Raw genomic sequence first — 24,522 nt, 5'->3', positions numbered from 1 at the left:
TTGAGACCAATTACCATTTGCATTATAATTTCAGGGTGTGATTTACAATCTAGGCCACATCTTGTGCTCTCTTTTGAAGAGTCCAAGTCCAGACCTTTTATCCCTCTGTCAAGTCACATTCGTCTCCTTAGAAAGTTACTGGAAAAAAGATGACTCAATGCTAATTTCAATTAGAGTCGGATGAAAGCCCATTCATAAATATTGCCTTGGACAGACCCACTTTTGCCTCTCATTGCTGCCGACCTTGGATAACTACAGCACGCACACACTGTTCATGAAGAAACAGTATTAGGCTTTGCAGGCTCTCTTTCATATTGAATGGATAGTCACCATAGTCCCTACACTAAAGGGCTTTGCTTATGCTTTAAAAATTGCTGAGCCAATAGAAAGACTGCAAAATCAGGTTTCATTCTATTAAAGCCATTTACTTCAAACAAGTTAATCTCCTCTGCATTCTTGTGGGTAAGCATTTTCAAAGGAGAGCATTGGACTTTGAAGGACAAATGTCACTACTGCTTATGATTCCTTTTGTTGGTTACAGCTGAAGAGTTTTCCCCTGCTTGTTATCATAAAAGCAAGCAAAATCATCTTCTCCACCAGGTCTTGGCAAAGGTCTTTCAGCATCCCACACAAAAGGAACATCATTGCCAGCAATGATATCCACATCATAATTGATATTCAAAATCAACAGATGAATGACAGACTTTCATTCTGTCTAGGACTTGATTATGCAATCCAATTTCCAATTATTTGTTTTAAGGTAACCCTCAATCAATAGGAACAAGGTGTTGCAAAGAACTTCACGCAAAGAAGCTATGCAAACATTCAGCATACTGTACACACCAAACAGTAGACAAAGCAATAGGATGGGATCTTCTCAGTTACTGCACCCAAGCTCTGGAACTCTCTCTTTGAAAGGGCTGCACTGACTCCTCTCCCCAGATTTTCCAGCACCTAGTGAAGACTGCAGGGCATTTGGGAATGGCTTGAGGCTGTTGATGTCACATTTAGGTAGTCTGATATGTAGTCTGATCTTTTTTTTTTCCTGTGAACTTGCTTTCTAAGGGGAATTTTTGTCCTTTCTATTGGTTTGGTTTTACGCTGTACGCAGCTGTGGGACTTTTTAGTTAAAAAAACATAATGCATACATAAAATGAACATTTTTAAAAGCCCCTTTTTGTCTTTTTGAGATACAAACCCTGAAAAATCTGGGAATGCTCTACTAAAGGCAGCCTATGCCAAAAGCACAGAGAAATTGTCCAAATGCGTTTTAGTCACTAGCAACACAACATTGCAGCAGGATGAAGAGGCAGGTTTGCTAGTTGTGAAACAAAGCATGCTCAACCATGTCTTCGGCTGTCTGCATTGACCTTTACCTACTATAGATCAGCTTGTGGCTGCTGGGAAAGAGACTGCCTGCACTCTACAACTTCTCTCGCCCACAGGCAAGTTGCCAAGCTTCAGCTATAATGTGTAAACGCACAACTGCTAAGAGCACTGCTATACTGCTGGCACAAGGGGAAATCAAGTTGAAATAACCTTTTATATATATAGCGATTTTCCATCTTAATGACCGCTTGGATCCAAAGTATAGCACAGGATATTCCATGCCTTTAATAAGGCTTTCCAGATCCCTCTCCTGTTGCTGTCCTTTATGCTCCTCCACACACACACACCTGAGAGTCAGGAGATGCTGCAGAACACAGGAATGTGTGTTCTGTTTTAAACACAGGAGGCAGGAGGGAGGCATTCCAGGGCGGGGAGAGGGCAGTCCTGGGGTGGGAGGCAGGGCCGGGCCCCAGCAGTTATGCCAGATCCCAACCTCCATTCCCAAGCACCCCACTCTTGAGGTGGTGCAAGTCCAAGGAGACCCATAGGGGCTACAGTGGCTTACCTGGGGGTAAGGGGAAGAGTTTCCCCTTACCTTTGGCTGAGCCATTTTGGAGTCCTATCTTGTGCCGGATACAGTGCAGGCCTCCTGGCCTGCCTGTTCCAGCCAAGGCAGGATTGCGCAGTAATACGTTCTACACTACAGGACTAATCCTTATTTTAGTCTAGACTGAACTACGTTCCACATAACTCAATGCTTCTCAACAAGAATTACTGGGATGAAGTCAGTGAAGCCCTTTGGCCATTTGAAAGATGCTCTGTGTATACTATGTATTATTTTAAACAACTCCTACCAACAGCAGCACTTCCTATACCTGCAACCTGGCTGAAATATTTCATGTCAACGAGTATGAAAATTCGACTACAACGTTCTCAGGAACAAAGTGAACTTTGTTAGCAATCACAGCTTTGTTGTTGTGAACTCAGCGATCCATTCTAAACATATCAACAGAATAGCCCTGGCGGGGTGGGGAGTTGAGGAGCAGGATTGTGGTTGGGCTATTTCCGGTAATGAAATGGATGGTTCTGCTTCACTGCACTTCCAGAAGAGCTGCAGAGGAAACTTTTGGAATGCAGTTGTTTAGTCAACACCAGTTTCCATCAGGCACAAGAAGCAGATTTTAGCTAGTCTGCAAAGTTAACAATATGTACTGTTATCCCAGGATTTTGTCTGGGTCAGGGAATGGAGGGAGGAACACTCAACATCTTACCAAGGAGACATTTCACAGATGTTACACAATTGATTAACTACGAAGCTGCAATGTAATAGCCCCTGCACACGAGTTTGGGGAATTGTAACTTTCAGCTCTTTGGCTGTCAGACACCTTTCATTGATTAGAAAAACAGATTGCGGCCCTTTATATTGTAACACAATATTTTAATTACTGCCTTGTACAGCATCTGACTTTCAGTCATCATCAACGTGATTTTAATCCGTGCATACGGAGCCAAAAATTCAGGCGTTCCCAAAGTACATAGCCAGGCTACAGCCAGCTAATCTTTGTATGCCCCAGCCTCCCAACAAGCGGGGGACGTATACAAATGGGAAGCAATTGCAAGTTCTCCTATCACCCACATTTAAGATCGTTTACCACTATGTTATATTTTAAGCATGTATACACTGCATGCACACTTAGCCACAGCATTGGTGGGAAGAAAGTGCCCAGGACACAAACAGCTGGAAGTTTTTAAACATTTTTGCTCTCTACTCACCCAGTAGAAAAGACAAGCCAGTTTTAAATGATTGGCTGGTAGACAACTATAAACTTTCAAAGCTATCCCAGCTCCATGTGTATGCACACCATGCTTCTGCCTAATCTCTGGGTATCTAGAATTAATTGCAGCCCCACACCATAATATGCAAGGGAGATAAATGCATGTTTGGAGAGCCATGAACTATGCCAGGGCACCAAGGTTCCTCTATGCATGCACACATCTTTCAAAAACACACACTTGTTTCACAATCACATAGGTTTGTAAAAATGTTACAAAGAGATCAGGGTATATTAAGCATCTGCCCCACCCCCCTATTTTAATCATAACAGCTCTGTATTATCAGGTTAAGAGACATCACAAGCAAAGGTACCTGGGTAAGCTTTGTGACTGAGTAGGGATTTGAACCTGGATCTTTCAAGACCAAGTCTGGCACTTACTGTTAATACCAACAGTGGTGTTACTCATGGAATTGGCACAGATTCTTACCTGCAGATACCTAGAGTGATTTAGGCAGAGGACCAGCACACAGAGGTCCTCAAGCAATGGCGCTCATCAGCAGGCTGACTCTCACTACCTGAATGAAAAGTGCATGTTGTCGTTCATGAAGGTGATCTCATGGCACAGCACATAAGATGACCTTGATGCTATTCTGATTTACATAGCTTTGTACACTTCTAGTTCAGTGCTAAAGTGCAGAACCAGTGGAGAAGCTGCCAAAATATGTCTACATTAATTTTTTTTTTAGCAAAGTCAACAATGCAGGAGCACCCAAACTGCAGCAAGGAAAAAGGAGGCACTCTTCAAACAGGTGCAGAAGAAAGAGAAATGTTTGTGTGACTTCTTCTTTCCCACAAAAGTGGATCTTCATCATAAATGAAGTTTAGTTACCTCTTTTTTTCTGTCCTTCTGGTATATTAACTTTGGAGACTTCTTGACTATACAAAGTGACAACCTAAATGAACCAAAGAATCCACCTGCCCAACCTTCCTACCTTTTGTTTCTGCACCTGCATTGAAACAAGCAACGCTCTCAGGGTCCCCCAATGAAATTGGCTTGTGGTAGTTTGGGCAGGACACAAGCTTCATTCGCAACATGGGCCCCCTTGTAACATGGGCTTCCTCCTATGCACATGCCACAGTCTCATCCCTTCTGCATTTGAGAAGTCAGAAAATGAAACCCACCAACATCCTTTAGCAGGAGCTTTGCCAGCATCTGCATTTCTGCAAAACACTACTCCCGCTTGCTTATTGTAAACCTTTGAAATGCGATACAATAATGCTAAGGGTAATATTGCCTGTCTTTTGAATGCATTAGACTGGAGTTGTATGATGGATCTGGCAGTTTTTCTTCACCATCAGTTGCCACAGACAGTCTCTACAATGAAATCATTTTCATCTTGTTTTTGCTCATCTGCTTCCCTAGTTCTTATGTTTTCTATGCCAGGCTGCAGAAAGGCCTAGTCTGTTCGGAAAAACTGGATGCTTGACACATAAATAATAGTGGAAGGGATCTATAAGGTCATCTAGTACAACCCCCTGCCTGTAGCAGGAACTTCTTCTAAAGCATCTCCAGCAGGTGCCAGTTGAACCTCTGATTGAAGATCTTCAGTAAGCGAGAATTCATTACCTCCCTTGGCAATCTGTTCCTCTGCCAAACTGCCCTGACCATCAAGAATTTCTTCCTGATATTCAGCCAGTAGCCTGTGCAGCCAGCTAGCTTCTGGCAGGGAGTGTCTGTTTACACAACAAAGGCAATAGATTGGACTGAATGACCTAATCACATAACAACGGGGATAAGAGAAAGTACAGGTGGTGCACAGCTGTATTGGATCAGTGTTATCCTTCACCTTCTTGTTGGCAACCTTCAGTCTCGAAAGTCTATGGTATCACGCTCTGAATGGTGGTTCTGGAACAGCGTCTAGTGTGGCTGAAAAGGCCAATTCGGGAGTGATAATCCCTTCCACACTGGGAGCAAGTGCAGTCTGTCCCTGGTCTGTCTCCCTGGCTATGGGCCTTCCTTCTTTGCCTCTTTGCCTCAGTCTGTTGGCCAAGTGTCTCTTCAAACTGGGAAAGGCCATGCTGCACAGCCTGCCTCCAAGCGGGCCGCTCAGAGGCCAGGGTTTCCCACTTGTTGAGGACCACTCCTAAGGCCTTCAGATCCCTCTTGCAGATGTCCTTGTATCGCAGCTGTGGTCTACCTGTAGGGCGCTTTCCTTGCACGAGTTCTCCATAGAGGAGATCCTTTGGGATCCGGCCATCATCCATTCTCACGACATGACCGAGCCAACGCAGGCATCCTTCACCTTACATAAGTGGATATGCACGTACACATGAGGCACATAAATGAGACAGAGAATATGGTATTCATTGGTTGCACTGGATCTTGGCGACTCTTGGATTCCTGTTAGCTTAATTACCTTGAACCGCTGTAAACAAGTGATTGAATTTTACATACCATGCATTATTTAATCTTGATTAGCTCTCTTCAAAAGAAATCAAATTTGACTACATTCCAAGTGCTTTTTGGCCCTGGTATTTTACAAACTAGAACCATGTGAAACATTGGAAGGGAAAGGAAGGCAATAAAAAATTATGATAAAGGAAGGGTAACTGGGACCTCCTCCTCCTCCGGATTAGGTCATGCATACACTTGCACTACTTGAGGACTGCAGCATTGCATGGTAACTCACCCATAAGAATTAACCTCCCGTCACTCACTTTCATACCACCTCAGACCCAATTTTATTTTATTTTTTATTTTTGCAAAGTCCAACATTTGAATAATCCATTATATCAGGGGTGCCCAAACCCTGGCCCTGGGGCCACTTGAGGCCCTCGAGGCCTCTCAATGCGGCCCTCAGTGAGCCCCCAGTCTCCAATGAGCCTCTGGCCCTCCAGAGATTCATTGGAGCCCACACTGGCACGACACAACTGCTCTCAGCATGAAGCCAATTGTTTGACCTCTTGCGTGAGCTGTGGGATGAGGGCTCCCTCCAATGCTTGTTGTGTCATGTCTGTGATGTAGTAGCAGCAGCAAAGGAAAGGCCAGCCTTGCTTTGTACAAGGCCTTTTATAGGCCTTGAGCTATTGCAAGACCTTCATTCATTCATCTAAGTTCATCTTTAATATATTCATTTATGTAAACTTACGTGAATTTATTCAAATTTAAAATGTAAATTCTTTTTTCCCCAGACCCCGACACAGTGTCAGAGAGATGATGTGGCCCTCCTGCCAAAAACTTTGGACACCCCTGCACTATACGGTTCACCAGCTCAGGATTCTTCAGGTCTGTGAGTTGGGCTGGCTGGAAGCTAGAACCTGGAGTGCAGCAACCAGAAAGCACCCCTGTCTGGCCAGGCTCCTGTTATTTGCAAGTAAAAGGCAACCAATGGCTAGAGTACACAGGACACTAAATGATCGTGTAGTTATAGAAATAAGTGTATTTGTGAGCAATAGACGTACTGTACAGTTGAGAGATAGGGCATATTTAATCCTTTACCTATATGCTGTCTTCCCTCTCTGGAGCAGCTGTTGAACCACAAAAATGCTGAAGAGTCTGTCTAAAAGAGGCTGGAAAAAGGATGGAGGGGAACAGAAAGGCAGGTAAGCACAGAAGTTGGTAGGGAAACACTTGACCATACAGGCAAGTAGACCATCTAGAAGGAAATAACTACACAAGCAAGGCCAGCATGTGGCTATTGCCCAGCCTCAGGTCTGACCTGGAAGTACTGCATTTATCTTCAAACCAGATCAGGAGCTGGGGCTGTGGGGGTAGAGCCATGCGGAATCCTAGGAGAGCAATACTGTATCTTTTTCCTCCATTCTGCAGCCTCAAGTGGCTTTCCCAGAGTCATTAACCAGTTGCTGGGGGGGCCCTGAGGCAAGGCCCTCATCCCTACGTACACCTGAGGGTACACTGGGAATGACCACTGCCACCAGCACTGAGGACTCAGGGGTCAGCCTGGTGAGGTAGCCCCTCAGTCAGTACCCAACTTGGCCAGATCCCAAGTTTACCAAAATCAGTGCCAGTGTGCACTGGGACCAGCGTGCACTGGATAGGACCAGACCTATCCAAGACTTAGCTGATGCTGTCAAAATAATTTAAACCATCAAACTACCCCACTGTGCAAAGTTAATTAACATCCACTATCTGAAAGCCATAATTACCATCACTAAGCAGCTAATCCTTCACAATACAACAAGAATAGAGAGCTCTCTGGTCAGGAAATAACACATTACAGTTCTGTAATCCAGCACTCCAAATTAACACTGTTCCTGTGAAATGGATTCTGCTAGCCATTTCCAGGAAGGAATTTATTTAATACCATGTGCATTGTGTGTCATCTAAGAGGAGCATTGCACAAAATAATAATAATTTTTTAGTCAGCCATGGCCAATATTTGCTACTAGTTTACTAGTTACCCATGCTACTAGTATGGGAAGTATTTATGCAAACACATTTATGAAGTTCAGAGTTTCTAAAAACTGAAAAACACAAGTCATTGAAGGTAATAAGGGTACAATGGGATCATTGCCAGATGAGCCTATGAGACACCATGCACATGAAGTTATATAACCAATGACCAATTGGTTATATAATCAATAACCAATGAACCCTTTTCTTCTCCTTTACCCAATAGTTTTTCCATCTTCAAAATGCAACATCTCTTTCCTTCTCACAAACCAGGGCCTCTCTTTCGCTCACACACACACCCCATTGCTGTCATGGCTGCATGAAAATGTTAGATGGACTGGGCCTACATAAAAGCACAATGCAGGTTTCCTTAAATTCAGATGTCTGTAAGTTGATGTCCTTAAGTAGGGGACTACCTGTATTAAACCAGATTAAATCAGTACAGTCAATACCCTCTCATTCTCTTTCTTGGTCCAAGCAATGAAGCAAGAAGTTAATTAGGTATCCAAAAAGTTTAATACACATATTGAACTGAAGCTTTTTTCATCCAGGGATGTTAAAATCAATTTGTGTGTATTCTTAAACAAAATGGATACAGCACACAAGCTCAAGATGCTTCAGGATTCAGTACCTTAGCTTAAGCTGTATGGAGCTTCTGTAGTCATGTATTATGTGGGTCTACTTACATGATTTATCTTGTACTGCTCTGGGAGATTTGATTAAACCAATTTTGTGGCTTTCTCCCCTCAAGAAACAATGACCTAACATTACTGACAAACTAACATTGTTGAGACCTCTATAGGAAACATTTGGTGTTAACCAGCTGTTTTCATAATTCCATGCCATCCTAGTATGTAGACATTCTAAAACAAAAACCATTTAATCTAATGACTATTGGCTTGCTCATATCGGTTGGAAAAGGAGGATGACTTAATATTGACAGTATTCTTTTAAAAAAAATTTTTTTAAAGAACCTCTTCCTCTAGTCCATAAACTTAAACGTTCTTCTATTTTTCACAGCAGACCCCCTCCAGATGATAGCACAAAGATGATAGCGTTCAATTACATGGAGAATTAATGTAGCCTGAAAGCACTGCCAGCCTCAGAAGGAAGATGGCATGAAATTGAACGGAAGGGCGGCTTGGTGTTTTATCATCATCTTTTATGACACATCATATCTTGTGCTTCCCTAGGCAATCGTTTTCCTGGCCAAGAGGCAAATACAATGGTGGGGGGGGGGAGAAGAGGTGCATTGCCTGTTGTGTTTTATATAGGTAACTGTCGTGGAGCACAAAGAAATGGGATTATATCCTCGCATTTTGATGAATGTATTGCTGTGAGCTGGTGTGGCATTGTGATTTACAGTGCAATTTTATATATGGTTTGCTTGAAAGCAAGTCCAAATGTGCTTATTGCAGCTTACTCTCAGGTAGGTGCATACAGAAATATGAGCTGTGAATGGAGAAGTGTTTGGGTCAAAGCTCACCTCACCAGGTGAAGTTAGGCAAGCCACGATCTGCACATCAACCTAACTGAAATTTGAAGACATCATTAACCAACTGCACAGTGTTACTGTTAGTGTTGCCTACAATACATGCTCCCAGACAAAGGCAACTGTTACCCTGCACATGCCCAATCTCGTCTGATCTTGGAAGCTAAGCAGGGTCAGGCCTGGTTAGTACTTGGATGGGAGACTGCCTGGGAATACCGGGTGATGTAGGCTTATACCATAGTCTTTCGAGACTGAAGGTTGCCAACCAGACAAAGGCCTTAACTCCATCCCCTCTTCTTCTAGCAGGAATTACATCATTCTGCTTAAGACGTGCCTTCAGGAAGCTGGGAGCTTGTGTTAGGATTACAACACAATACAAAGGTATACAGGTGTATTGCACTGCAGTGTTCATCAGCTGTGATGTGACAAGCACTATCCTATAGATTCCTGCACACAGTCTCACTCAAGAGATCACTCCATGTCACAATGGTGGGCCTAGATGGGAAAGAATCCTATTTCCCCAGCAACAGCACAATGCAGTCTGAGTGGATCAGTGGAAGATACGTATATTGATCCCATGCAACAATACTTGTATTTATGATATGAAGCTTGGGTTTTAGCTCATGTCCTTGGCACCGAAAGATGAATTTTTAAAATAGCCTCAAACTGTTCAAGAGATTGATATAGTTTGTTCTTGGCTATGGACAAGCAATGAATTTAGGATAGATTTTTGGAACTAAGTCTGTCATTAGAATGAAAAGTATGTACCTAAATAGCCTCTTATGTGCTGGAGAGTGCCAACTTGCATATGAAGTCACTGAGGAAGTCACTGTTCGTGTGGCTCCCTCTAGAGTTGAAGTTGGGCAGAGCGGACCTCACTGCTATTTCAATCGGAGGGTATTTGGCATGAACTGAGCAGACCTGAGCCTCAGCACACTCTCCATAAACACTGGCAATCATATGAAACCAAAATGCTCAGCCTTCATCCAAAAGCACCAAACCTCTCAGAAACCAAAGAGATGAAAGCCTGAAATTGGTGTCTGAAAGATAATGTATTTGTTCAAAAAATCAAAGGCAGAATATCTTGGCTCAGGTAGATATTTCAAAAGAGACAGAATTCTAGTTCATGAGAGCTTCCTCTTGGAATTTAGTCACACATTCCTGTAAGGGTTGTGCCACACACAGAGAGAGAATTTTTGTTTTGCACAATGCCCCAGCATTCACCCCTAAAATAATTACATCCTCTATATACATTCCCTATGGGATGTCAGTGGTGAATAACCCTACCTAGAATTGACATAGACACAACTCAGTGGAGAAGAGAGCATTAAAAAAAAGGAAGATAATTTGACACAGCTCATTTACAACACTGTGTGATCGCACACATTCAAAAAGAAAACAGGAATACACCAAGGATTCACATAAATTAAAAGGCATTTTTCTAGGAGTGAGGGGGCACTTCTAACTTTTTCACATTTTTTATCTTTTAAATCTGCCTAAGTTAGCACTTGTGTTAGAGTAACGCAACAAGAAATCACAGGGCCTTTCATGTACTGGGCCATAATCCATACCTTTCAGTGGGCCTATGTGCAAACTCTATCCTAGATTGCAACATTATTAACTCAACATAGGTACAGACATTGTACCTTGGCCCTAGTGATCTCAAAGGCATATATGCTCTTGTAGCAATAGCGTGACTGGACAATTTGCCTATACTATGTTGCTGTAACAGTGTTATGCCCAGCTGCCAAGATTTTCCACATTCATATAGGACTAGTACAGAGTTCTCAAATTGGGGCTTCATGACGCCCCAGCCTGAGGAGCTCTGCCTTTGCTGCTTTAAGGGCATGCAGGGGAGAATGTAGTGATGCAATCCTCAGGATCACGCTGCTGCTAGGGTTGACAGGGACTTCATTTTACTCAGCAGCAGCAGCAGCAGCCTCCCAGGAGTGCGGGGAGCCCAGGGAAGCCTCCAAAGGGCTCCACAAGCCTTGGAAAATCTAAAAATAAAGATTGTGACCCACTTCCGGTTTCACGATCAAAAATCAGAAGTGCGTCATGGTCTTTATTTTTAGATTTTCCAAGGCTTGGGGAGCCCTGCAGAGGCTTCCGTGGGCTCTCCACAGCCCCGGAGGCTGCGACTGCTGAATAAAATGAAGCCCCTCTCACCCCTGGCAACAGCACAATCCTGGGGATTGCATTGCTACATTCCCCCTCCCCTGCAAAGACTTACTGCAGCTCCCAAACTGCTGCACACATGTGTGTGTCTGTGTGTGTATGCATATGAAAGACTATTTTGCTTATTTCAGTGTGAATACGTACTGCAGTATAAGAACATTTTATTCAACTCTGCCAAGAGCTAAATTAAAAGCTCCAAGCAGCACTTTCTATTAAAACAAAGTCATTTATTTTCACTGCATCATAGAGCATGCAGATTTACTCTGCTCTTAAGGATAGGACTGTTGCTTTACAAATGCCTTTCAAAAAGGTCACAGGAAGATTGCGGTGTATTTTACATCAGACAGAGGAAGTTGTCCTTCAAAATACACAAAGTGCCCCTGCAAAAGTAAACAGACATGCACGTAATGAGAAAGAAAATTAATAACAGAATGGAGAGAACACACTGAACTTGCATGATATGGTCCTTCAGTCTACGAAAATGTCTTTAATAACCTCCTGTAAATCTTGCCACAAAATGATCAAAATTCCATGGACTTAAGCACAGGAAATTGTCTACTTTCAGATTCCTCATTGAAATTACAAGATGACAAAAGAAGGTTATATACAACGTTCAAATTACGGGGGGGGGGGGGAATGGACACGCAAACACACGCACACACCTCTAGAGAAACTGGTATTAGCCCCAGGAGGGCAGCTTCTATTGGCACAGATGGATCTAACAGTACAATCCTATGCATGTCTGCTCAGAATGAAGTATAAGATTGCTGCCTTAGGTTGATTTAATATTAATTTTTGCGCTCTCTCTGGAATTCTGGGAACTGTAATGCTGTGAAGAGGCAGAACTTCTCAACACCTTCATCATACAATGACTTCATAAACGCTTTTGTAAAGGAGGAGCTGCAGCCATGAAACAGGTTTAAAACCAATATAAGTTTGTAGTAAAGCTCTGATCACACGAGTGGATAGCTCAAAACTACTATGGCTTTTGCAACTGGGAAAAGAAGGTTAAAAAAAAACCCAGCTGATTGCCTTCAGTTCATTTCTATCACCGCAGTCATTCCCAAAATGAATACAAGCTTGTAACAGGACCGTCTTAACAAGTTGGAACAGACAGATACTCTCCTAGTACTGTGCCTTGAGCCCTTTAAAAAAACATTCAGAATGCACCCACACACACCTAAAAATCTTTCAAAAACTGGTCACTGCCAATGTACTTTTTTCCATTAATGTGTTCTAGAATTTTCCCTTCCAGTCATAACTTGATACTAAACCATCAATATGCCATCCTCATAATATTGCCACATGGAGAGTTTCCATTGTGTATATGGGTGTGTGTGGAAATCTTTTTTCATCACTAATCCAGTTATGAATCCTCCCTAAAAATTTGAGAAACACTGCTATGGAGATTTGGTTACATACTGATATCACATTGAATTTTACTTAGAAGACAGCATGACATGCATTACATTGTTGGTAACAGGTGGTTACCAGATACTTCTGATGGCAGGAGGACCTTCTGTTGGCTTGCCTTTCAAATAAACCAGCTGAACAAATATTCACCACAGACGCGTGGGGTTTTAAACCACTCATCTTTTGGCAGCCCGGTTGGTTTCTTCCCACCTCTGCTTGCAAGGTCCACATTTGTAAGCAGACTTGTCAGCGAGCTTTGCCTGCTGTGCTAAATTAGATATTGACCGGATGTGCCAGCTTAATTGTATAAAAACTTGTTCTGAGAACAAAATGAACTCCTCTGCAAAGCAAGGCCATGAACTTGTCTTCCCCCAGTTGCATCACATGGGTCAAGAATAATTAAATAAGTGAACAATTTTCCCTGCAGAAATCAACACAGATAAGGACTGACATACTGTGATGCAAAATTCACCATGGTTGGTCCAGTGATGATCAAGCTGTAGCTGAACACAGGGAACTTTTTGAGATGTCTTAGCCACTGTTTGAGTTTCAAACATCAATGCTCACCTTTTATCTCTCTCTCTCTCACACACACACACACACATACACAAGTAAGTAAAATTTGTTCTGTTACTTTGCTAATTTGCAGGGATGGGGACTCATGACTTGCAGACTCAGGTTGATTTGTATAGACTCAAATCATGAAGACTTGTCATTTTTGGCCGAAGACTTGGCAAGTCTGCTTTATGCATGTATGTGCGTGCTTGCTTACTATTTTCTTCACTGCTTCTGCTTTACCCCAAAAGGCCTTGTGGGTGATCTGGAAGCTGACATCCAAACCAGTGCAATAAGCAGACTTGGTGGGAAGAGGGTAGGGAGCAGGAGCTGGGACATGGACGGGAGGAGGGAGGCTGCATGAGACTGGGGGGAGGACCTAGAAGAAGGTGGAGACAGCCAGGACACGGGGAAGCAGGCTCTCTTGTCCATCTTGTAAGGAACAGGGCAGATCGGCCCCACCTTCTCGCCTCTAGACTGTCACTGTGCCTCTGTCCATGCCACTTCTTCACCCCGGCCTGTGCCCATGTACACCATAGGTTGCAATGAACGAATGTGCAGTTCTACTATCCTCCTCCGTTACCTAGGAAGAAGCCCCATTGTCCTCAATGGGACTTCTGAGTAGAGCGGCTCTAAAGGATTGGGTTGTAAGCCTCCTGCTAACAGGATACGTGTTGTGCCTTGCAGTTGGCGGGGGCAGTGACGGAAGCATCCTCAGAGTAGAATTGGACCCTAAATTAAAAGATGCTTCAAATACTTGGATAGTTTTGATGCCACCCTGTGTGCTCGTAGTCATGGTTGCCTTACAACACTGAGAATTGCTTTTTTTTCCCCCTGACAAGACCCATTTCACTTGCCTTTAAAATTCACCCGTCTTATCAGAGCCATCAGTGAGGACTTTGTATATCAGGGAGATATTCCCATCCTCAACATGAGCTATCTTGCAGCCTCCAGAGCCAACAAACTGTCAAATTAGGGCCAGCTCATGACAGCTTTATGACATGTAATCTTGTTCACAAGGAAAATGGCCAGAGACCCCTGCCTGTTACAGCTGTCAAGTGAAAATGTTTTCATGTCTCTCTGATAAGTTTACATCTCGACAAAGAGATAAGCATATTGCCAAACACAAAAACAGAACAAAACCTTTATGTTGCATATATAGATCAGCTTTCTCCCTGATTTTACTTTTGGGTTGTCCATTTTAAATAGTTGCAGATCTAGTTAAAAAAAAAATCAAGGGACCAAGCCATGTTCAATCTAGCTTCTCCTCAGTATTGCATCAAACTCTAATGCGGCGATGTTCAACCACTGTGCCACTGCACATTGATGTGCCACAAACGATCCAGAGGTGTGCCATGGGAGTTTGGGAAGGGTCATTTATTAATAGGGCCATTGGGGGTGTGAATACCCATGCCAGCAGTACAGTGTGCCTTGTGAATTGTCAAAAAACTGATTGTGTGCCTTGATCATTTTAGCACCTTGTGCTGTGAGATGAGAAAGGTTGAAAATTGTTGCTCTGACTGATATTCAGCTTACTGTGAAGCTCTCAAACCCAATGACCAGAAAATGGCTTGCAGCACTTATAACAGCTGAAGAAGTGCTGTTGCAATTGTGGAAGCTGGTACTTCAGCCAGGAACCATGTATAGCTACTTGGCATGCGTGCAGCATTTTAGATTGTTGAAAGCACTTCACACACATTATCTCAGTATCCTCACAACAAAGCTGCTCAACAGATCAGGATTGTCCCTAAACAGGTTTCCATAGATCCAGGCCTGGCCAATGGTCACACGCTGCCTAAGCCAGTCATCAAATGCTGCTGCTCTTTTCTCACCCCCAAATAAAAATAAATAAATCTTAGGTGCACATTAACATGTGCCCACCCACCATTGGCTGGGGTGGGGAGGGAAGGAGCCAAGCTGAGAAGCCATAGAGCCCCCAGCCTCTCTTCCTTACTTCACCTCCAGTTTTGGCTTCCCTGCGTGTAGCTTCCTCACTCCACCTGGGACCTATCTGAAATGACTTAGAACAGCAGAGTATCCCAGCATGTTCTGCTCTTCCATAAATTTTTAAGTAGGACCCAGGCAGAGTGAAGAGGCTGTGCCCCAGAGAGCCAAAGCTAGAGGCATGGGTAAGGGTAAGAGATGGGGGTATGAGGGGCTCTCCGTCTTTGTATCCCAGCTGATTTGGCTGCTTTCTTCAGTATCCAGGGGAGAAAGGAGATAGAGACATGGAGGCAGCCACAGCAGGGTTTCCTGCCCATCTTCCAAGAGGAGGAGGGTGGCTTCCACTGCCTGGATCCACTTTCCACTTACTCTGAGGAGTGAGTAGGAAGGGGATCAGAGTATGGACTGGAATGCCTCCATTGGTAAAAACTGGAAGATGCACATTCCTTTCTCTGTTCCATCTTCCCCCTAATTGCCCAATTAAAAGATAAGGCAGAAATATTTTGATTCTAGAACTCATCTTTATAAATAACACAAATTAATTGCTGTCCATTGAATGGCAGCGTTTCTCCACTGGGCTCTCAACAGCCTAAATTGCTTTTTCTTTCTAAAAACTGAGAGCTCTACTCCAAAAGCCTCTGACAGAACAGACTCATGCAATTTGCAAGTGAACTTGTGGGATAAGGATCATCTGTGTTTCAAACAAACCACTAGGGGGAGCCCCCAACCCTCTCTTGTTTTAACAGTACAGTACAGGTCCAGCCTTTTCATACACTGATTTTTTTATACATGGATTTGACTCAACAAGAGTGGCCACTGCATAGGAGAAGGAATGTGCTGATCCCTGGAGAAGGGGAAAATGCAGCCCTTTAAAATGCTTTTCTTACCGTTGAAGAGATTTTTATCTCAACGTGATGAGAAGGACCCTTTAAATTAATGGAAAACAGTCCTTTACAATAGTTAGAGAGATGGCAGCCTGCTGACAATCCATCCATCATTCTCTCTCCAAGAGACCTCCTCCCTTCTCCCTGAACACATGAAAGAAAGATAATCCTTTCTAAGGGCCTGGAGAGAGACTGATAGTTGGATTGTCTGCCTAATGACTCTATCTTAGAGTCACATCACAAAGGTCAGCAAGGCTATTTTTAAATCACCTGAGCAAACGGACTTTGTTTTTTAAATTGATTTGCTATAGTGAGATTTTTGCCATCCACCTGAGTTCTGGGAATGGAACCCACAAGAATAATGAGACTCAACCTGTATTCTATTCTTTACAGTGGTTTATATGCACTGCCACCAATCCTGCTCTGTAAAGAGAGGATTTGAACTGGTAAGGAAAATGAAGACTGCAAGAAATGATTGTATTTGATATCTCTATGTGGGAAGAGACCTCTCACCTCCCAAAGTTGGTGTGTGACCTTGGGTCAGACCTTTCAGCCTACCCTACCTTACAGGATGGTGGGGAAGATACACAGGGATGCTCCTGCCCAAACCATAGGACGTCATAGAATGCAGAGCAGAAAGGTAGGATAAAAATGTAATTTGGGGGAAGCCAAACCAGTTAGAAATTATTTCCTGAAGAGCCAGCAGAAATACTAGGAGTGTTCCCAAAAGTCTGCCAGTTCCAGGTACTCTATACACTTGTATTGAATGAAAGTAAGAGGGAGCAAGTGTGGCACTCCTTCAACACTGAACTCTCTAGGTGACACATTCTTTCTGCTTCAGCCCTCCACTGGAGATAATACAGACTCCTTTCAGAACTACGGTAAGGATTGCTGAGACAATTGAGAGCCCAATCCTATGCATGTCTACTTCGAAGTAAGTCCTATTAAAGTCAGCATGGCTTACTCCCATGTAAGTGTGGACAGGATTGCAGCCTAGGTGCTGTATAAAATGCATTCATTCCGTTAGCCTCAAATTATTCACCCAAATTGGGTCCATATACTGGGAAGCCTGCCCTTCCGACCGCCTCAGTTCAGCGAAGAACAGCAAGCGACAGGTGACTTGTCTAGCACTAGAGGTTGCAATGTGCCTGCTACTATTTTCTGAGGAGTGTGGTGGCCCCTGCTGGAAGGCATGTGTCATACAATGCTGCTTTTAAAGAACAGGGGGAAAAGTCACCTCCTTGTGACTTCCTCCACTGTGACTGTAATTAAATCTAATTTTAAACTCAAGGGAGAGCTCCAGGTTAGAGTACCAATTTTCAGAATATGGCACACCCTTCTACATGTTACAGATGAAAATTAAGGACACTCATCCTGTGTGCTTGCACAACCAAGTATTTCCTTCTACCACTATTACACATTACTCAAGCCTCTTGTCCACCCTCTCTCCCAGTTCCAAAACAACTTCTTTAACAACACTTTCCTGTAGAAGGGCCCAGAGTTCTCACAGCTGTCAATATGGCCTGCAGACCACACAGTCAGGTGAGAGGATTTCCTTAGTCTGAGCATAATACAAGGGAATCCTTCTTTGCATATGTTACAGAGAATGGAAATTTAGCCATAGTTTATATAATTGCTAATCTTCCCACACGCTTTCTACCAAAGGATGATTTGTTTTTCTATGTAGATGCATTCGTGGGATTTATTTGGTTTGTTTTTCACTGCCAAGCCACCTGCAAATTTTTCACTTCACGTTGGGAGTTTTGAGCTGCTCTGTGCTTGAACTTAATTAACCTTGGTTTGCTTATAACCTAGGGAATTTGAGAACCACTGGTAAGCGCTTGCAGGGGTGAGGACCGGGGGGGGGGGGGAATGTGCCCCAGTGGCACTGCAGCAATTGTGGCGCTGCGGGTACCCAGAGACTTGTCTCGCTACCTGTAGGGCATCAGCAGGCCTTGGAGAGGATCTGGGAGGCCCGCAGCCCCCTCTGTGGGTTTTCCCCAAGCAATTTATCACTCCAATCTGCAGGTAATGGCCCAATTTTAGTTTCTGTGGTGGGTTACAACCCACCACTTTGAGTACCAGTGGCTTATATAATCAAATTACCTGACTGGAGGAGCAAAACCCACCTGACCACTGCATCCCAGCTTTTTATTGACACAGAAAGTTCTGGCTGCCCAATCAGTAGGGGCATGCCCATCTTAGTAGGAGGTTGGCTATTCCAAACAAGGAGAAGATACTGAATCCACAAAAGCATGCGGCTTGCTGGCAATGGTGTTTCAAACCATGAACAATGGCTGCTGCAAGAGCATGTCTCAGTCACTTTTAGAGCCCAAACTTATTGAGCCATAGTGCTGGTGCTGAGCTCCAGAGCCAGCACTGGGTGTAGTAAATGTGCTGTAAAGCATGTTTACGGAACCCTTGGAGTAGAGATTGCCAGTGACAGGCCAGCACCGGTTGACTCTGGGCCCAGTGCCAGACGGACACCACCTGGAGGAAGGTAAGAACTCTGGGCAGTGGCGCGGGCTTTCAGGGCAGGTGAGAGGCATTCTGGTGTGGGGAGAAGGCAGGGGAGGGTGAGGAACCAGCCTGGAAGGGGAATGGCACCAGCTGAGCCCTCCTCCACCAGATCCTATCCTCTGACACAGAGGTTCTCTCATCTGTACTGGCAAAACAGCCAGCGCAGATGTGAGAAGCCCCATTGCAGGGCTTGGGGCTTTCCTCAGGGGAAGTGGACGATAGTTCCCTTCCCCTGATGAGACCTCTGGTGGCTTCCTGGCAGCCATGGGATAGAGCAGTCACCATTTTGGCACCGCTGTTCCTCTGGGCACCAGGAAGCTTAGGATTGGGCTGCTAGGCTGCTGAACCTGCACAGGAGCCTCTGGGAAGTTAGACGTGTTCGAAAACAAGGAATAAAGAAAATGGGCATTCATTACAGTCCTGCAGCAGCAAAATGTCACCAGCTAATGGAGAGCCAATTGCCTGGTAACAGTTGCATGTATCTTGCCTTGCATTACAAAAATTATCTGACAATGAAATAATCAAACCAAGAAGAAACAATGGGTTGCAAAATTAGGGCAACATCCAGGATCTACTCAAGAAGAACAATGTAGATATTGTCTTTGATGGACTAGAGATGTCAACAAGACCAACAGCAGCAAAGGTGACAGTGCTGTTCCCCTCTGAGTCACATCTGGCTGACAATCAGCAAAGTCTGAGAGATGCTGACCTTTCAGAGAGGCCAACTTTCCATACCCCAGGCTCTGTTCCTTGATTTCACATCCTCAAAAGCTATCTTAGGCTACAGGTTATCAACCTGCAAGGCAAAGGGCTTGGGCAAACAGATCTGCTGTTGAGCATGGGGGGGAAAAAACATGACCAAAATTGCAGCAATAGACAAAGTCAACATGCCAAGATAATGAGATATCATGCCAAGATAATGAGATATCATGCCAAGATAATGATAATCCCCTTTCAATCAGGAAGGAAGGAGGGGGGAGGAGCCAGCCAGGAGTATAAAGCTAGGCGGGCCATCGCGTGAGGCTCTCTGCAGACGCGTGTGGCCTCTGGGAACCAAGTGCCTCTGGGAACTAAGTGCCAGGTAAGGCACAAGAGTTTAGCATCTGGGCGAGTTCAGCAGCAGGGCGAGGAGGCCAGGGCCCCATACACTGCCCTTCCTCTTCCCTTGAGAAGAGGGCTGCTATCCAGTGTACGGTTTTTAAAAGGACCCATAAATAAAACAACAACAACAACAACAAAAAAGCTATGCAGTCAGACAGCCAGCAGCAGGGTGGGGGCTATCCAGTGTTCTGCATCGAGTGCCACATGTATGATTATATGCCTCTTGGGCATAAGTCATGGGTGTGTCCTCGGTGCAAGGAGCTCCAGGCTCTCGGGGAACGCGTCCGCTCCCTTGAAGCCTTGGTGGCCGACCTGGAGAAGCGCAGGCAGCCAGAGGAGGACCGTGGGGAGACTTCCGGGGATGATCAGGCTTCGTCCCAACCTCAGGCGTGCAGCTCCTCGGCTGCCCGGGTGGGAAGTCTCGGGACTGGAGGACGTCATCCTGGAGAGGAGGGAAACAATCCCCTAGGGGGGATCCCTTCTCCAGGGGATGGGCCCGTATCCGAGCGCACTCGGGATACTCCTCGGTGGGAGGGGGGTCGGGGGCTTCTTGTAGTGGGGGATTCGATTATTAGAAACATAGAGAGGGGGGTTTGCGACGGATGTGAGGACCGCATGGTGACTTGCCTGCCTGGTGCGAAGGTTGCGGACATCTCTTCTCGTCTAGACAGGCTAGTAGACAGTGCTGGGGGAGAGGTAGCGGCTGTGGTGCATGTCGGCACCAACGACGTGGGCAAGTGTAGCTGGGAGGTCCTGGAGGCCAAATTTAGGCTTTTAGGCAGGAAGCTGAAAGCCAGGACCTCAAAGGTAGCGTTCTCTGAAGTGCTACCTGTTCCACGCGCAGGGCCAGCTAGGCAGGCGGAGATCAGGGGTCTCAATGCGTGGATGAGACGGTGGTGTAGGGAGGAGGGGTTTAGATTCGTTAGGCACTGGGGAACGTTTTGGGACAAGCGGGGCCTGTACAAGAGGGACGGGCTCCATTTGAACCAGAATGGAACCAGACTGCTGGCGCATAACATTAAAAAGGTGGCAGAGCAGCTTTTAAACTGATCCCTGGGGGAAGGCCGACAGGAGCCGAGGGGCATCCGGTTCGGGACTCCTCATCCCTATGGGATGAGGATGGGGAGGTTAGAGAACAACAAGACAAAGGCAGGGTAGGAGAAGAAATTGGGAAAGGTAGGGTGATGGGATGTGATAGACGGTTTGGCACAATGAGAGGATGCGGGGACAAAGGAGCGAATAAGCAGCCCATCCTGGGGCATTCCGTGTATAAATGCTTTTATGCGAATGCCCGAAGTCTACGAGCAAAGGTGGGAGAACTGGAATGTCTGGTGACAAGGGAAAATATTGACATAGTGGGCATAACGGAAACCTGGTGGAATGCGGAGAATCAGTGGGATACCGCAATCCCGGGCTATAAACTCTACAGGAGGGACAGGCAGGGGCGTGTTGGAGGTGGGGTGGCCCTTTATGTTAAGGAAGGGATAGAATCCAGCAAAGTAGAGATTGAAGGTGGGTCCGACTCCACCGTAGAATCTCTGTGGGTTAAATTACCAGGCTTGTGCAGCGATGTAATACTGGGGGTGTGCTATCGTCCTCCAGACCAGAAATCTGATGGGGACCTTGAAATGAGGAAACAGATCAGGGAGGTGACAAGGAAGGACAGGGTTGTAATCATGGGGGACTTCAATTATCCTCATATTGACTGGGTCAATTTGTGTTCTGGTCACGATAAGGAAACCGGATTTCTTGACGTGCTAAATGACTGTGGCTTAGATCAGCTAGTCAAGGAGCCCACCAGAGGACAGGTGACTCTGGATTTAATTTTGTGCGGTACGCAGGACCTGGTTAGAGATGTAAACGTTATTGAGCCATTGGGGAACAGTGATCATGCTGCGATCCGTTTTGACGTGCACGTTGGGGGAAGAATACCAGGCAAATCTCTAACAAAAACCCTTGACTTCCGACGGGCGGACTTCCCTCAAATGAGGAGGCTGGTTAGAAGGAGGTTGAAAGGGAGGGTAAAAAGAGTCCAGTCTCTCCAGAGTGCATGGAGGCTGCTTAAAACAACAGTAATAGAGGCCCAGCAGAGGTGTATACCGCAAAGAAAGAAGGGTTCCACTAAATCCAGGAGAGTGCCCGCATGGCTAACCAGCCAAGTTAGAGAGGCTGTGAAGGGCAAGGAAGCTTCCTTCCGTAAATGGAAGTCTTGCCCTAATGAAGAGAATAAAAAGGAACATAAACTGTGGCAAAAGAAATGTAAGAAGGTGATAGGGGAGGCCAAGCGAGACTATGAGGAACGCATGGCCAGCAACATTAAGGGGAATAATAAAAGCTTCTTCAAATATGTTAGAAGCAGGAAACCCGCCAGAGAAGCGGTTGGCCCTCTGGATGGTGAGGGAGGGAAAGGGGAGATAAAAGGAGACTTAGAGATGGCAGAGAAATTAAATGAGTTCTTTGCATCTGTCTTCACGGCAGAAGACCTCGGGCAGATACCGCTGCCCGAACGGCCCCTCCTAACCGAGGAGTTAAGTCAGATAGAGGTTAAAAGAGAAGATGTTTCAGACCTCATTGATAAATTAAAGATCAATAAGTCACCGGGCCCTGATGGCATACACCCAAGGGTTATTAAGGAATTGAAGAATGAAGTTGCAGATCTCTTGACTAAGGTATGCAACTTGTCCCTCAAAACAGCCACGGTACCAGAAGATTGGAGGATAGCAAATGTCACGCCTATTTTTAAAAAGGGAAAGAGGGGGGACCCGGGAAACTATAGGCCGGTCAGCCTAACATCCATACCGGGTAAGATGATGGAATGCCTCATCAAAGATAGGATCTCAAAACACATAGACGAACAGGCCTTGCTGAGGGAGAGTCAGCATGGCTTCTGTAAGGGTAAGTCTTGCCTCACAAACCTTATAGAATTCTTTGAAAAGGTCAACAGGCATGTGGATGCGGGAGAACCCGTGGACATTATATATCTGGACTTTCAGAAGGCATTTGACACGGTCCCTCACCAAAGGCTACTGAAAAAACTCCACAGTCAGGGAATTAGAGGACAGGTCCTCTCATGGATTGAGAACTGGTTGGAGGCCAGGAAGCAGAGAGTGGGTGTCAATGGGCAATTTTCACAATGGAGAGAGGTGAAAAGCGGTGTGCCCCAAGGATCTGTCCTGGGACCGGTGCTTTTCAACCTCTTCATAAATGACCTGGAGACAGGGTTGAGCAGTGAAGTGGCTAAGTTTGCAGACGACACCAAACTTTTCCGAGTGGTAAAGACCAGAAGTGATTGTGAGGAGCTCCAGAAGGATCTCTCCAGACTGGCAGAATGGGCAGCAAAATGGCAGATGCGCTTCAATGTCAGTAAGTGTAAAGTCATGCACATTGGGGCAAAAAATCAAAACTTTAGATATAGGCTGATGGGTTCTGAGCTGTCTGTGACAGATCAGGAGAGAGATCTTGGGGTGGTGGTGGACAGGTCGATGAAAGTGTCGACCCAATGTGCGGCAGCAGTGAAGAAGGCCAATTCTATGCTTGGGATCATTAGGAAGGGTATTGAGAACAAAACGGCTAATATTATAATGCCGTTGTACAAATCGATGGTAAGGCCACACCTGGAGTATTGTGTCCAGTTCTGGTCACCGCATCTCAAAAAAGACATAGTGGAAATGGAAAAGGTGCAAAAGAGAGCGACTAAGATGATTATGGGGCTGGGGCACCTTCCTTATGAGGAAAGGCTACGGCGTTTGGGCCTCTTCAGCCTAGAAAAGAGACGCTTGAGGGGGGACATGATTGAGACATACAAAATTATGCAGGGGATGGACAGAGTGGATAGGGAGATGCTCTTTACACTCTCACATAATACCAGAACCAGGGGACATCCACTAAAATTGAGTGTTGGGCGGGTTAGGACAGACAAAAGAAAATATTTCTTTACTCAGCGCGTGGTCAGTCTGTGGAACTCCTTGCCACAGGATGTGGTGCTGGCGTCTAGCCTAGACGCCTTTAAAAGGGGATTGGACGAGTTTCTGGAGGAAAAATCCATTATGGGGTACAAGCCATGATGTGTATGCGCAACCTCCTGATTTTAGGAATGGGTTAAGTCAGAATGCCAGATGTAGGGGAGAGCACCAGGACGAGGTCTCTTGTTATCTGGTGTGCTCCCTGGGGCATTTGGTGGGCCGCTGTGAGATACAGGAAGCTGGACTAGATGGGCCTATGGCCTGATCCAGTGGGGCTGTTCTTATGTTCTTATGTTCTTATGTAATGAGGAGAAATAACATCCAAACACAACACACTTCTCATCACATTAACAAACGCTTAGAAGTGCAAGATATCCAGTGGAGCTTTTAATCAAAGTCTACATCAGTGACACACACCTCTCCTTCCTTCCTCTTGCCTCCTCCTCCTCCTCTTCCCCTTCCCCTTTTATGACTGAATTGTATGGCAAGTACTTACAGATGTAACTATTCACAGGGGCTTGGTCCACTCTCAGTGTACAAGTTGCATTCTTCCCAGGAATTCTGTCAGGCTTGACCGATATCAGATACCGACCTTGGTCTCCATATAACGTTTTCAATCTAAGTAAAAATGTATAGAAACAAATCAGGGATATTTACTTGCTAAACGTACACTCCACAATGCCTCCAAGGAGCTCAGGGAGCTCGTTACAAGAACCCTGTGCGGTAGTTTAGGCTAGTGACAGGCCCAATTTCACCCACTGACCACTATAGATAAACAGGGGGTTGAAGCCAGATTTTCCAAGTCCTAATCTGATACTGGCTGTTGGCATGAAGATGGGCACGGCACAAAATACTCTATAAATATTACTACTGGACATAATTATGCCATTACAAAAACCAACATAATGAACTGCAAATGTTCCCCCTTCTTTCCTCTCACATTTTATGGCAGGAA

General features: G+C 45.1%; 1 pseudogene; it reads left to right on the top strand.

Annotated features, from left to right (window-relative positions):
* Positions 1-9,127: 9,127 nt before the first annotated feature.
* Positions 9,128-9,241, top strand: LOC136646578 (5S ribosomal RNA; annotated as a pseudogene).
* Positions 9,242-24,522: the final 15,281 nt, after the last annotated feature.

This window comes from Tiliqua scincoides, chromosome 3 (genome assembly GCF_035046505.1).
Source record: "Tiliqua scincoides isolate rTilSci1 chromosome 3, rTilSci1.hap2, whole genome shotgun sequence".
Lineage (NCBI taxonomy): Eukaryota > Metazoa > Chordata > Lepidosauria > Squamata > Scincidae > Tiliqua > Tiliqua scincoides.
This window is presented reverse-complemented; position numbering and strand designations above follow the sequence as displayed.